General features: G+C 38.2%; 1 long non-coding RNA gene across 2 annotated transcripts in view; it reads left to right on the forward strand.

Annotated features, from left to right (window-relative positions):
• LOC311439932 overlaps positions 1-13,973 on the forward strand; it is a 135,306-nt gene that overhangs the window by 80,600 nt on the left and 40,733 nt on the right. Inside the window, exons 4-5 of one of the 2 annotated variants that reach the window (XR_014695082.1) lie at positions 8,419-8,479; positions 12,245-12,324. The exons of the other annotated variant lie outside the window; for it this stretch is intronic. This is a non-coding gene — a long non-coding RNA (uncharacterized lncRNA). The remainder of the gene's footprint in view (positions 1-8,418; positions 8,480-12,244; positions 12,325-13,973) is intronic. 2 annotated transcript variants of the gene reach the window in all.

Consider the following 13,973-nt stretch of genomic DNA (forward strand, 5'->3'; position numbering starts at 1 on the left):
TCAGGTCCTGACTTTATACTTTGTTCTGTACACAAGAAGCTATAATGTTTGTCCTAAAAAAAGGTCCTAATTTTTACTTTTAATTTACTGCAGTATGAGAAAGATAATATCCTTCAAAATTAGGGTAATCCATGTGAAAAATTTCATAAGGTGTTTCTTTTTTTTTTATTTTTGATGTGTAATAGGCTAATGATAACAAATAAAAATAGACTAATAATGATAATAGGCAAATTAGATGGACTTGTATGCTGTCTGCAGTTGTGGTTACTTCCTTCTGTTGTATTATCCTCGGCTATAATGGATCTCTTCTATAAGCAGAGAGCAATAAGCACAATGTGATGATTACTGATGAATCTGTTAAAAAGATTTTAACAACAAAAAAGGATAAAGTAACAGTCATACTGAGGTCAATGGGAAGATTAAAAGGGGATTTGGATTTTTTTCTAAATTAAAAACAATTGTGAAGTGTTGGACAGTAGTTACCAAGTGAGATAGCAGCACCATTTAAACAAAAGTTAGTGTATATAAGTGATTTTTTTTTTGTGTTTGAGTCCTGTTGCTATTTAAAATTGGAAAAAATGTTTTCAGCAGAATTCAGTTATGCCTTGTTACATTTCCAAATACAAAAAAGATGTGTTTTTGATATAACATATGCCTGTACTGAATGTGGCTACTTGATTTCCTCAGGAAAAAAATGGTTTAGTTTTGTTTCTTTTTAAGGATCATCAGACCAATAAAAGTACCAGGAAGAATGAGTTCTGTAGCACACTGCTCCCTGAATAATCAGATTTCTTATTGTTACAGGGAATTTACGCTTTCCTGCCACTTGTGTGATTTCAGTTATTTTATAATGCAGTTTATAATGCAGTTCTTTCTTAGGAGGAAGAGATCAAAGCAAGGACAAGAGCAGACTTGCTTTGGACAAGTCAGCAAGTGGCACCTATGTCACTTTTTAATCAGATTTATCCTTATTTCTATTGGGGAAAAGGCTTTTGTATCTCAGAAACCCTTTTCCTGTTTGTTCTGCCTGTTTAGTCATGTAGGTGCTACTCAGAATAGCTTGGTGGTACTCCAGCAATGCTCTGGGAAACTTTATCTATCATTTCCATGCCTTATCTTTGTTGTTCTTTCTCTGATGGTTCTGGATGCTGGAAAGCAGATATTTGGCTTCTAGGACAGATCAGTAGGAATGTGTCTGCTGATTGATGTTATAGCGGTTTGCAGCTCCAAACTAAACAGATATCAGAGTTTGCAGCTACACAAATATCTGCATGGTATTAGATAAGGGAAAGACAGAACAAGTAGAAGGACAGATTCCTCTGAGACTGTGCTCATACCAGCTGCTCCGACAGAAGGGACAGATATTTCTGGTGATTCTTCTGGAGAGCGTGAGAGCAGAGTGCTGTGAATCCAGTGAAATCAATGTGATATTCCTATCGGCTTTAGTGTAGCTAAATTTTCCCCAAATTTTATGAACCCTCAACCTTTGATTCCACATCACAGCCAATGAGAAAAGAAGGTGACTGGGATGTCCTGCACAAGATTAAATGAGATATAATGAAACTGATCATAAGTGATGCTGACCATGTGTTGGATGGTTGGAGCTTTGCTTGTGTGTGTGGGAACCGTGGGTATATGTTATGTTATGAGGTTAAAACTTTGAAGTCTTCCTGTTGAGCTAGCTGTGATTTATCATTGAGAGTTGTTATGGAGTTTGGAGGCAAAGAAGTCACACTGGCCAAATTCACTGTCTGTCTGGGATATCTGAAGAAAAAAATGTAGCTATGATTGTTATGCCACAGTTCTACCATTGATTTCTCCTGTTAAAGAGTAGAAATGAATTGGCTGACTTGAACCCTACTTTGCCTCCTGGGTCTGACAATATTATGCACCCAGGTGGTGTTTGACATCAATCAGGGCTCCTTCTGGAGCAGATTTCTGCATCAGGAGGGAGTTCAAAAGCTGCTTTTGAAGGACATTTTCTCACTGAGGTTCTTTGAAATTCTGAGGAATTAAAATGATGAAAGGCAGCTCTGGTCTGTGAAAGGAGGTAGATGATTGTTTCAAGTGCCCTTATTTTTGTGATCTGTAGATATTTAAGCTTGTGCTTTCACTAGGGATTGCTATAAGATGTATTTATTAGAAAATAGCAATATATTTTTTTATATATGAAATGATGCTAATAAAAATGTTAAAAATAATAGCATTTTCTGATCCAAGTATATGTTCTTGATGATGGGTTGATAGTCTGTTATTAGAACTGACTTATTATCTACAGAAAGAAAAGTCCTAAATCATGGATTTGTTGAATCATCTTTCTTGGTTATAGCAAAAGCTGTTTACATGCTATCTCTTATGACGAGGAAATGAAGTATAGTAGGATTTTTTCCTATTAACTGGTAATAAATATCAATATCTCATATTTTCTGTGCAAAATGCCAGTTAAGCAAAGAACTCAAAGTGGCACAGTGAAGAAAATGACATTTCCAAAATAAGTTCAAACTTTCTTTGGCTCAAGCTCTATTTTTTTTTTTCCATATCCTACATTGGGGAAAAAAAAAAAAAAAAAGAAGAAAGGAAAAAAGTCAAATCTTCAACATATTCCTCAAAACTTTCTGGAATTTCATCTGTACTTGCTCACTTGTTTGTCTCACTCCTCACGCTTTGGTGTTTTCCTCATAGTCGTACCTTCTGCATGCACATTAGTACACATGCTCTGTACTTTAAAACCTGCTGCTTATTTGTTTTTATGGACGTTTCTGGTAGCATCTATTTTTCCTAGTTAAAAAGTCTATTGCTAATCTTTTGTTTACCTCAAATGTCCTTCGCGGTATTATGCTGCACTGAATGTATAATATATATCTGATATCTTACAAAGCAAACTAAACTTAAGAAACCATGCTGTGTTTAAATGTGCCAGGTTTGCTATGTGTTTTAAATTAACTTTGAAGGTCCTTTAAAACAGCTGTGAGGGTTCTATTACTGCAAATTTCTTCCCTGTGTGATACAGCTACTCTGCAAATACAGCATCTTATAGTGTGGTCAGGTAAAATTCATCCTATGAATTTTCATAACCCTTTAGCTCTGGGCTTAGTGAGTGTGTTATCTCTTGAGTTGATCATGTATTTCTCAATGTTTTTTCCAAGTTGACTATCTGGCTAGCCAGTGCTCTGAAAGTTTTTTGCCTTAGCCTTGAGATATTTTGTGCCTATGTGCTTCCAGTCTCATTACTAGATGCACATAATGTTTTCTGTAGGTGGCTGCAAGTTTATTGTTCTATCGATGCTCTTTCATCTCTCTAAATATGTTTGTTCTGGACCTCGCCTACAGAATGTGCAAATAGGTGTTTTACTGTGGAGTAAACATGTTGAGTCGTGGGTATGACTGGAACACATGATTTTTCTGAAATAAATATTCAGAGATAATAGCAATAAATCCATTGCCTAAGAGAAATCACTGTATCATTTTAGTTGTTATGATGATGGAGATCGCTGTGTAGAAAGGGACCTACACAGTATTCCAAATTTCTACTCTAAAATGAGCAGCCCAGCAGGGCCCCAGAGCATCCTGCAACTGCTCTTAGGCCTCATCCTGGCTCCCTCTGCAACCTCCAGAACAGTAAAGGTGTAAGAGGAGATGAGGAAAAAAAAACAGGACAGGAGAAATGAAGGGTGGAAAAAGTCCTGTGAATAAGAAACAACTTGCACTCAGGTATTCTTTGCTGGTTAAATTGCTCTGAGACAGCTTACAATTTAGCACAATGCTGAGCAGCAATACAGCAGTAACCTAAGCTGTTCCATAGTTTCAGCACAGTTCTGTATATTGTTCTATACATACTGCTCAGAATAGTTAAGAAACAACCAATTCTTTTTCTTTCTTCCACTTCGGAGATACCACTGTATTTTAACTTGAAAAAATGCACTGAGAGATCTGCATGGCTCAACAGCTTCTCTCAGTTACCCTTCCCATTTCTGTCCACACATTTTCTCAAAGCCCTCACATTTTTCAAAGCATGTTTTCCCTAAAATGTCCTCAGATGGAAGTTGTGTCTTATTCAAAGGAACTTCTTATTCTATTACATCCCTCCTTGAAAAACATGAGGCTGGTCACTTTTCCTGCATCCAATTCCCACTGAGCTCTCTTTGCATTTGGGGCTGTGATCCCATTTACACGTCCAACTGTGCCAAGATCCATGGCCTTCTCACTGTGATCTGCTGCAGACTCTGCCCCACTGGCACCATTTTATGATGGAGGATGTGTTGGAGCAGCCAGTGTGCTCCTCTGCCCAGTTCAACCCACCTCACAGACTGATGCCTGTTTCTACCTCCTTCAGTGAACAGAGGATTGGCACTTGCTCCCATGGTTTAATCTTGTAGGTTACTTAGTCAACTGACAGCAATTATAAAGCAGTCACAGTAATAGAAGAAAGTGTTTTCACTCTCAAGAATTAAATGAAAAATAGATAGTGAAGTATCTGTATCTGAGCTGGTAATATGAAGTTGGGAACACTGCTCGTGTAGGTTTGCAAAAAGTGATTCTGACATCAAACAGGATGAAAGGAATTTTTAAAAAGTCTTAACTTAGAAATATGATTTTAATTTCAGAAATAATAAAATCTGAAATGTTTTGACTCTGACCAATACAAAACAAACAAAGAACTGGAAGGAGTAAATTTTCCTATTGGGATTTGGTAACATTTCATGGCAAAGAAGGATGTGACTCAATCTGCTCATAATTGCTGGAGCACACAACCTGCAAGTCTTGGCTTGCTGAAGTCTCACTCCAGGCACCCCTTCAGGCATGTACTACATAACAACTCAGTGTTGCTGCCTAAAGCTTTTTTTTTTTTTTTCCTTATCTTAAAGCAGAGTTTTTCTTATCTCTGTTCTCTGTCTTCCCTTGTTGGCAATACAGCATTCTCACTGGAGTGCCACTGCGGTGTGCAAGAGAGGGAGGATGGAGGATGGAAGTATGAATTGTGGTCCATGGTATCTAATATACAAGGTAGTAAGGACTGCTTAAAAGGGAAAAGGAAAAGAATGAGATTATATATATATATATATTTAAAAAAAAAAACAAAAAACAAACTTCTATCTAGTGTCAAGTAATAGAAGATTTGCCTTTTTGTTCTTAGCTGCAGGGAATGCCTCAGGAAGCAGAGCAGTCAAGCTTTAATTTACTTTCCCCTAGACACTCCATACGTTGTGGTGGAGGCAGGCTACCGAGCCTTGCAGTTGGCCTGTCTTCTAATCAGTCTTGTCTGAAGGAATTATGCTTTGCTGCTAACTACAATATGTTGCTGTTTTGCTATTATACTCATGAATAAATGACCAGGAAGAAGTTGAAAATAAGCTTTGTTTTCATCACATATAAGATCTACCTCCACCCCTCAAGCAGTACATGAATTAATTAAACTGTTGTCTTATAAGCAAGAAGATTACCCGTGGGCAATTTTACAGTGAGGAGGAAGGGGTAGGGCTAACAGGACTGTGCAAAGTGACAGCAAATGTCTGGATTCTACCCAATGAAAATACAAATACTTCTCTCCATGTCATCAGTGCAAAGTACTCAGCCTGCTGACCTGGAGCACGCCTACAACAAAGTATGCTTCTGTCCATCTCTGATGACCTTACTATCATGATTACTCAGCCAGTTTTCACTCACTGAAAGACCTCTGGATGCTGATCAGGGAAAACCGGAGCAGAAGCAGTCTTTTGAACTGGAGTTTTAATCCTGTTTTGCTACATAATACCTAAAACGGGATCTTTAGAAACTGTGTTTTCCAGAGTCCTCTGAATATGTCTTGGAAGGCATCAGAGATGTGGCTGTAAAGAACAGTGAGCTTTGAGGGAAGTGTTAGTTTGATGGTGGAGGGATTGAAGTTGCCTCAGTCACACAGTTGAACCCACACTTTGCAATTGCTCATTCTGGTGGTGGTTTGCCAAGATTTTACCTGGGTTAGAAGAGGTGAATATATTATATCCTTCACTTCTCTTTTCCCATCTTAGTTTCAAATTAGCTGACCCGTCTGGATTTTGTAACCTCTAGCTTCCAAATATTTAGCCTATATAAATGTGTGTTGAAAGAAAATGAAGCAAAAGCTGTGTTGGCAGAAAACAATCTCAACGGTAAATCACCTTTGGGTCCTTGAACTCACAGAAAATTATATGAGGGATAATTAACAAGAATGGTCACTGCATTTCTTTTGTTAAAGCACTATTTGTTGGAGAGGCTGAGAATATTTTGTATTTAAACCATTCCCTGTGGTGGTTAGCCTGAAAGTAAAAGAAATGCAATTTATTGTGGAACATGGACTTGTGTGAATATGATCTGGGATCACACTGACAGTATCAGAGGCTGGCAAGCACGTCCTGTTCGCTTCCCATTTTGTAGTGTTTGTCACACTTCACGCTAGGTGTAACGTGCTCAGAGAGCCTGTTAGCTATCAGCCTGTCTTTAGCACTTGTTCTGATGCTGTGCTTGGAATATGCAATGACAGCTATCTATGTACTCTATCGTATTTATAGGACGTCTGTGGCACTGAATATTACCTGTAAATTGAAATATTGGGGAAAAGCGCACTGTACAAAGAGTGAATTGTGAATGGATCATAAAATGCTAAAATCTTCCAGGGACAAGGCATGGTCATGCTATGGAGTATAGGTAGATAAAGTAGCTCCCACCTGGAAATCAACACTAACCTGGAAATGGAGAATATACATGAAAAGGCTTAGGGAAAGAATCAGTGGAATGGAGCCAAGAGCAAGAAAGCTGGGCTGACTAAAGAGCATTTTGGTGGTCTTGAAAGTGTTGGTTTTCATTTTGTGGATTCTGCATGGTGGCACGCAGGGCCTGACTTTGTGAGGGGGAAAAAAAACAACGGTTAGGGCTCTAAGTTCAGCTGAGAGAGCAGCTCTCCTTCATCAGTCTGTGCCAAGTGCCAGCATGTAGGAGTTGGTTTGCATTTTTTGTTATGAATAGTTTGCCTCAGTGGATGTTTTCTGTGGTTAATGACAATCATGTTTTCCTCATCTCATATTCATTTACTGCTGAAAAGCTGTTGATGAATTTATACATTTAATGGATAGTAACAACTTTTCAAGGTCAGAAGATACTTAGGCAGTGAGGATTTTCAGTGTTTGAACACTGTTTCCTTTTTTTTTTTTTTTTTTTTCATAATAAGATTAAAACGTTGACTGATTTTCATGCCTTTCCAGAGTACATGAGCAAAGTCAACTAATAAAGAGTATAAACAAGAGCAAAGAGGAGAAATTTCGGATTGCAGCTCCTCAGCCGGAAGGGATCTCCATTCTTATCGTATTGACTCAATGCTACTGCAGGGTCAAAGTCTAGTGTCTCTTCAGGAACTCATCAGGATCCAGCTTAATTTTTTTGTGTGTGTGTGTGCTAACTGCTTCTGTAGAAGAGACTTCTGGAATTACATCCTAGTCTAGTGATTAAAAGCTTTATCATATTCAGAACAAATTGTTCAGTTTACATTCATGGCCAGTGCATACGCATTCATTTTTTTGAAAACAGCCATTTTTAAAATGCATTTTGCCAACCCTTTAATCTATATGGCTCATCACATGCAGCTCCTACTGTACTTAAAGACATTTTTTTATTATTTATAAATGTTTTTATTCCTGTCTTGCACACTTATGTACTGCTACCATAAACAACATATGTGCCTAATCTAGGTTTGTGGTACCTAACCACATAGTATTTCCTTCATAATGTCTTTTCATATTACTTCTATGATAAAGAATTCATCTTTTTTTTTTTTTCCCAGATAAATTAGATATTGTTTTTTTTTTTTTTTTTTTTTTTTTTTTTGAGGGCTTGGCATTGCAAACCAAAGAAATTTAAAATGACTTTTAATATAAGTGAATTCTTGAAGTTCTTCATGGTAATAACATAACTTAGAATAAATTTAGGTATATGCCATATTCATTATGCACCATTAGTATAAAATAAGGGCAGGCATTAGCTGTAAAGGCTGAGATATTTTTATTTTCAAATTATACACTAAAGGTGATGATCCAACCTCCATAATGTGAAAGTATTCATTTTAATGAACCAAGAATAACATGAAAATGTGAAAATGGAATCATTACACACACTTTTTGAAGGCAGAAAATCAATAATCTTGTGACAGCAACATTCAAAATAACACCACAGCAATTTGCCTATGCATTCTTTCCTGTTTTTGTTACTTTTCTGCATGGCCAATATGCTCACTAATTTCTCATCTTTGAAGCCTTGTCTCTTGGATTCATACAATAATCTCACACTTTGGGAGAAGAAGCAGGGGTGACAAAGTAGAGATTGCATTTTAAAGGCAGAGAGTCTTTTCAAGCACCAATAAGGTGTTTTTTTTTTTTTTTTTTTTTTTTTTTTCCTCCTGTGTTCTTGTAGCTGTTCCTACAAGCAAGCTTACCAATGCACTGCAGATCTGTCCTGTCATGCACAGAGTCCCGTGAGTGCCACTTTAATGATCCAGGTGTATACACATCATCCTCCAAGCAAGTCAGTTTATTTAATTTCCCTCTCTTCTGAAGAGCAGTTTCACCTCAGTGGTCCAGTTTCTGAAACAAGGCGTCTTGCCCAATATCCTATGTCTGTTGCTTGTAGCCTCTTGTAATTTGGTGTTACTATCAGACCTGATGAATATGATGAGTACAGTAATAATGTGTATTCTCTTAAATATTTATGAAGGTATTATATAGTTTTGTTCTCTAAAAAGCTCTTGAAGTATGCTTATCTTTTCAGCCTGAAAATTATGGCTGTTTTTCACCTGTGGGCTATTAACCTTGGTTGAAAATCATCCATATATTTAAACCAAATTTCTTACTCAAATGAACCTCACATTGTTTTATATTGCTGTTATTACTGTTCCCTGCATGAGAGGCTTTAATAAAACATACCTGCACTTGGCCTACTTCTTTCTTCCTTAAAAACAACTCCACTGAACTCACTAGTGTTGCTCCCGGTCTAAAAGAAGAAAGCAGAATTAGGCTGATATGTTTGCTGCATCCCTTCATGCACACGCTTCATTTTCAAAGCTACGAGCAAGGTTAAGTATATAAGGAAATGCTTATCAAAAATGAGTAGATGTGTGAAATTATCCATTTTATACATTTTTATACAAAGACAGGATTTTGTTTTTGTATCTGCACTGTTTTTTTAGCAGGCTTGGAGTCACTCTAGACCAGTGTTTTCTTCACTGTCCAGTTGCGTGTCCTTTGGAAAGCTTGGGTTCCAGTGAGAAATCCAGGGAATGCTGCAGATAGAAATCAATAACCAAGGCAGCACGTCAGGTCTGCAGAGCTGTGCTTTGTGCCTGGCTAAGTAAAAACATGTATGTCAACAGAGATTTCTTTTAACATCACTATTAACGCTCTCTGAAACTGAAAGTTAAGAACCAAGTAGATTTCTGATGCAATGGCAGCAATACAACTTAAACTTCTTAAGATTTGTGGAAGGGTGGCCTAAAATGGGAGTAAGTGCTTAGTTTAGCAAATGCTCTAAAACTTGGCTAAATTATCTCTGAAAGCTCGAAGGAAAAAAAAAAGAAAAAAAAAAAAGGTGCTAAAAGCTGACAAACATATTGGCATATTCATCAGACCTCAGATGAGTAAGTTTTAGCAGCAGGTATTGCTGCTCAGCCTGTCCATGCTCAGAATAAAAATGCTTCCTCCTCTTGATTGCTGAGGCGTGGTGTGCATCAGACGGGGAAATGGTGCTGAAAATGTCAGTGGACCACATAGGTAGTTCATTATGGAAGCGCTTAATCATTTATCTGCATTAGGGAGAAGAGGGTTAGATAACAGCTAATTCGGCAGTAGCCACTCAGCCTTATATAAGCTGCATGTGGACAGGCACAGCTTCTGCAGGCGAGAGAAATCACCAAGGAAATTCAGCTTTTGCTAGGGAGGTAGCTGGTGACTCACCTTTCTAAATCAGCAGAGGTGAGGGAAACTTTCTAAGAGGGATGAGGAACGGCTCAAGCTCTTCTTCTGTTTCATCAGGAATTTAGGGCTGAGCCCTCTGAAGCAGAAAGTATCGCCATTCTCTGCATGTTTACTGCATGAGAAGAATTTTTTGGGAGTTGAAGTGGATTTTCTTATATTTATATACATATGTATATTTTTATATATATTCTTTTTTTTTTTGTTTGAATGAGTTTATAGTCAAAAAGTTTGACAGTTTGTTTCACATGGCTTTCAAGTAGAAGTAGCTATCTTGCAGACATCCTTGTAAATGTCAGCTTTGAAAGTTACAGATGAAAAATGAAAATTGCCATGCTCAATTCCTTGGGGTAAAAAGCATAGACACTTTCTGCCTGCAGTACTCTGTCAGTTTAAGAAAGCAAAATATGGACTTGGAGTAATGAGAGCCATTGGTTTCTGAAATGTTTACAAAAGTTTCCTTATGAAAAATTTTCAGCATTTGATATGAAGGGTCAGTTGGGGCTGTCTCCTGTCCTTTGGTCGTACCACTAATGAACTTTGTGGCAGAGACCCTTGGCGTGCAATGAAAGCTGGTGCCTGAGAATCTCTTTCCCTGATGTTCCTTTGCATCATTTGTTTTTTAGCAGAATATCGTGTAATTTGCTGCAGGACATAAGGACTGGGCCCTAAGTGTGTTGGATACCTGGTTATGATTGATCTCTTGGGCAATCTGGTGACCAAGTAAAGGTCAAACCTGAGCCAGGGTTTGATTCCAAAAACCTCTTTGTGGCAGCACCAGCAAAGTACCACCAGCACAGGTGGAAATGCATGCTGATGATGGGTCATTACCAACCCTGGAAGACTTATGACTTTCCCAAGCAAGGAAAGCAAATTGCAGTGTTTAGGAGCTACTTGGTCAGGCTGCTTTGTCTTGCTGAATCTATACCTGAATCTTGATAATGCCCTAATGTGTTTTAGGGAAGTTTTACAGGCTGGTTTATCATTAATTTTCTAGCCTCTGGCAGAAATTATGATAAATGGAAAAGTAGTTGCAACAGAGCTTGCCCTTGTATTTAAATATAATTAATGTGTGGTATAATCTTTGTTAAATACGCGGTATTGGGAGACCTATTAGGCTTTGATTTATGAATTCGAATTTAGAAGATAATTGATGAGAGCAACAATCAGCTTATAGACCTGGGTGGTTCATTGCATTGAACGCTGCTGTGTTCATTACACATCAGAGTAACACCATTTATTTGGGATGGGTGTTTTTTAACCAACTAAAAGAATAAAATATTTTAATAACCTCTAAAATGCCTTGAAACTAGAAATGTAGTGAGATTTATTTCTGAAGAAAGAAGTAGCCAATTTAAGTTCAAATTAGTTCAGTGTGTTGAGTAAGCACATAAATCTGTATAAAATCTGAGTGCAGATAGCACTTGGAAACTGATCCCAGGTGCCTAATTTGGGGCAGCTCTAGGTAAGCAAGAAGCAGTCAAAGTACATCAAAAAGTCTCACTAAGCATCTTGATGAATTTGAGCCAAATATAGGATTTCATCATTGTCCCCCCCCCATTTCCTTGCAGTGTTTTCTGTAGAAGAAATGGACTTTACTGATTACTAGAGGACTTGTACTAATATTATTGTTAGCTCTTATTGGTGCTGCCTGTAGTATCTTCTTTTTCTCTTAAATTATGCTAACGTAAAATAAGGGACTGTGATTTTTTTTTTTTTTTAATTTTTATTTTTGTTACAGAATAATAAAAGATCAATTTTTTGTTCTCTTGTTGGATGAAATCAGGTTTTAATAAAGATAGAAGTTGCTAAAAATACATGCTTGTCTGAAAGTAGACAACTATTACCACCTGGGCCAGTAAATGTAAGGAAACCCTGGTCTCCTATGGAGTCATTGAAAAACACAACACATGCCTTTAAATAGGCATAGTTTTACTGGATTTAGTGGAGGTTTTCTTTTTTTTTTCTTTTTTTTTTTTTTTTTAAATTTGAAATTAACCTATACATTGGGAAATAAATACAGGGCCTTTCATTATATCCTGCAATAGCAGCAATAAGTCAAAAGTAAAGGTAAGAAATGTCTGCTGTGCCTTAGCTGTGATGTATAAAACAAATATATGGAATCCATGAGTATGTTAGTGTCAGAGGAAGCAAACAGAGACTCCAAGGCAGGATGGTGTCTTTAGCAAATTGCTTTGAAAAATATGCTTTGTCTTTGAGGTATGAGTGTGTTATCCAGTATTAGCGAGTACGCCCTTCTGTAACTGCTGCAGGTCAAAAGCATGAATGCTGTGAAGACAGGAACCATGCACTTCCACGGGGACACTGAACATGGCAGCTGCTACTACAAATGGTATGAAATGACATTGAATGTCAGAGATCAGAGCTTTGTTGATCTGATTCCTGAGTTTGCACCTCATGCATTGCAGTCCTCTCCTGCTCCTGGGACCAGCAGCCTATGAGCAAACGGAGCCATACCCTTTTTCCACAAGTTCCTGACAAGAAACAACAGACTTGCAGATTCAGAGATATCAGGCTCCAACAGTACCTCACCAAAGACTTTTCTGGGCATAATTCTAGCTAAATAATGACCAGCAGTAATCACTCCCACGTCAGTGGCCCAAGAAGCTACCTAGCCTGAAGCAGCAGGACAGGACAGGATTTAAACCCAAGGATGCTTCCTGATGACCTTTCTGGTAGATGAGCTGTAGAAGTAGAACTGTCATTTATTATTCCTTTCATCTGTTTGAAGCTCTAGAGAGTGCAGGTATGTAACTTTACTCTTGTGTCAGCAGGGGATGGAAGCGAGAAGCAAAAACAGAAAAGTGAAAGCAGCTTTGTGCTGTCTCTGGAGCCAGGGCAACCATGAGTGCTCCTTTGGGCTGCTTCTGGGGAAGGCTTCACTTTGCACAAGGCAACTCCATATGGTGAAGCAATAAAATCTGCTTCAGCTTGTTCTTTTTGTCTGTGCTGCTAATGCTTCTGTGCAACCAATTTCTTACCTTTCTCTCAGTGGAGATTCAATTTCTCCACTTCTCTGCTACTTGAAGTAAGACAAATCACCTAGTCCATCCCTGCTCCCCATTCACTGGCTAGGTTTGTAATTACTGCTTCCAGGTCTTTTGTCTGGCTGCTTTGGAAGGAAAATTCAAATCTTTCTGTTTGTCAATTCTCTGTTTCTTGTCCTGCTCCTCATTTTGGGAAGAAAAGCTCCCAGTACAGAGATAGGAATCAGCTATCTCCATGGGAAATATATGGATGCAGTTTGTGTCCTGCTAAAGGTGTCATTTTCTGGGATTTTCCTATTCTTTTAAAATAAAGTATACAAATAAAGTTACATTTTCAACTTACAGTTCTGAAGGAAACTAAAGAATGTGTTAACTCTAAACCAAAGTGTAGTTTGGTTAAAATAAAAAAAAAAAAAAATATGTAGGACTGTCCCAGGACCCCCATGTTTTTGTTTTTGGACTGCTTTATGCTTGCTTCTTGGGGAAATCCATACTTCTTCCTAATCCATGTGTTCCTGTATCAGAGCCCGATGGACATAACTGCTCTATTCTTGGCTTCTGTTCACCTGTCACCTCTCTGCTGAGCTACAAGGAGGGAGGGAAGCTCCGGCTGAGCATTTTGTCTCAGACTTGCTTGGATCAGCTGAAACAGAAACATCTTATTCCTGTAATCCTTGACACTCCTGAATACCAATGAGCTGGAAAGATCAAAGCAAGTTATAAGCGCTCACTTCTGGCACAACCATGTTGTGGATAAGGAGCGTGTCCGTAGAGCTGCATTGCCCTAAGAGCTGGCAGGGATCAGAGCATGACCCCAGAACTACCAACCTGGTCTCTGTTGCCCTTTTTGTGCTGCGATGTGAGTAATCAGCTCACATTTTACTGAGTGCAGATTTGCTTCCCTTGCTGTGACCTTGCTTCCCTATTTACAAGCCTGGAGCAAACTTGTCCATGCGAATGTGGGCTGAATGCATGTTGAAGGTTTAATAACCTC

The sequence above is a fragment of the Aythya ferina genome (genome assembly GCF_964211825.1).
Source record: "Aythya ferina genome assembly, chromosome: 7".
Taxonomy (NCBI): Eukaryota; Metazoa; Chordata; class Aves; order Anseriformes; family Anatidae; genus Aythya; species Aythya ferina.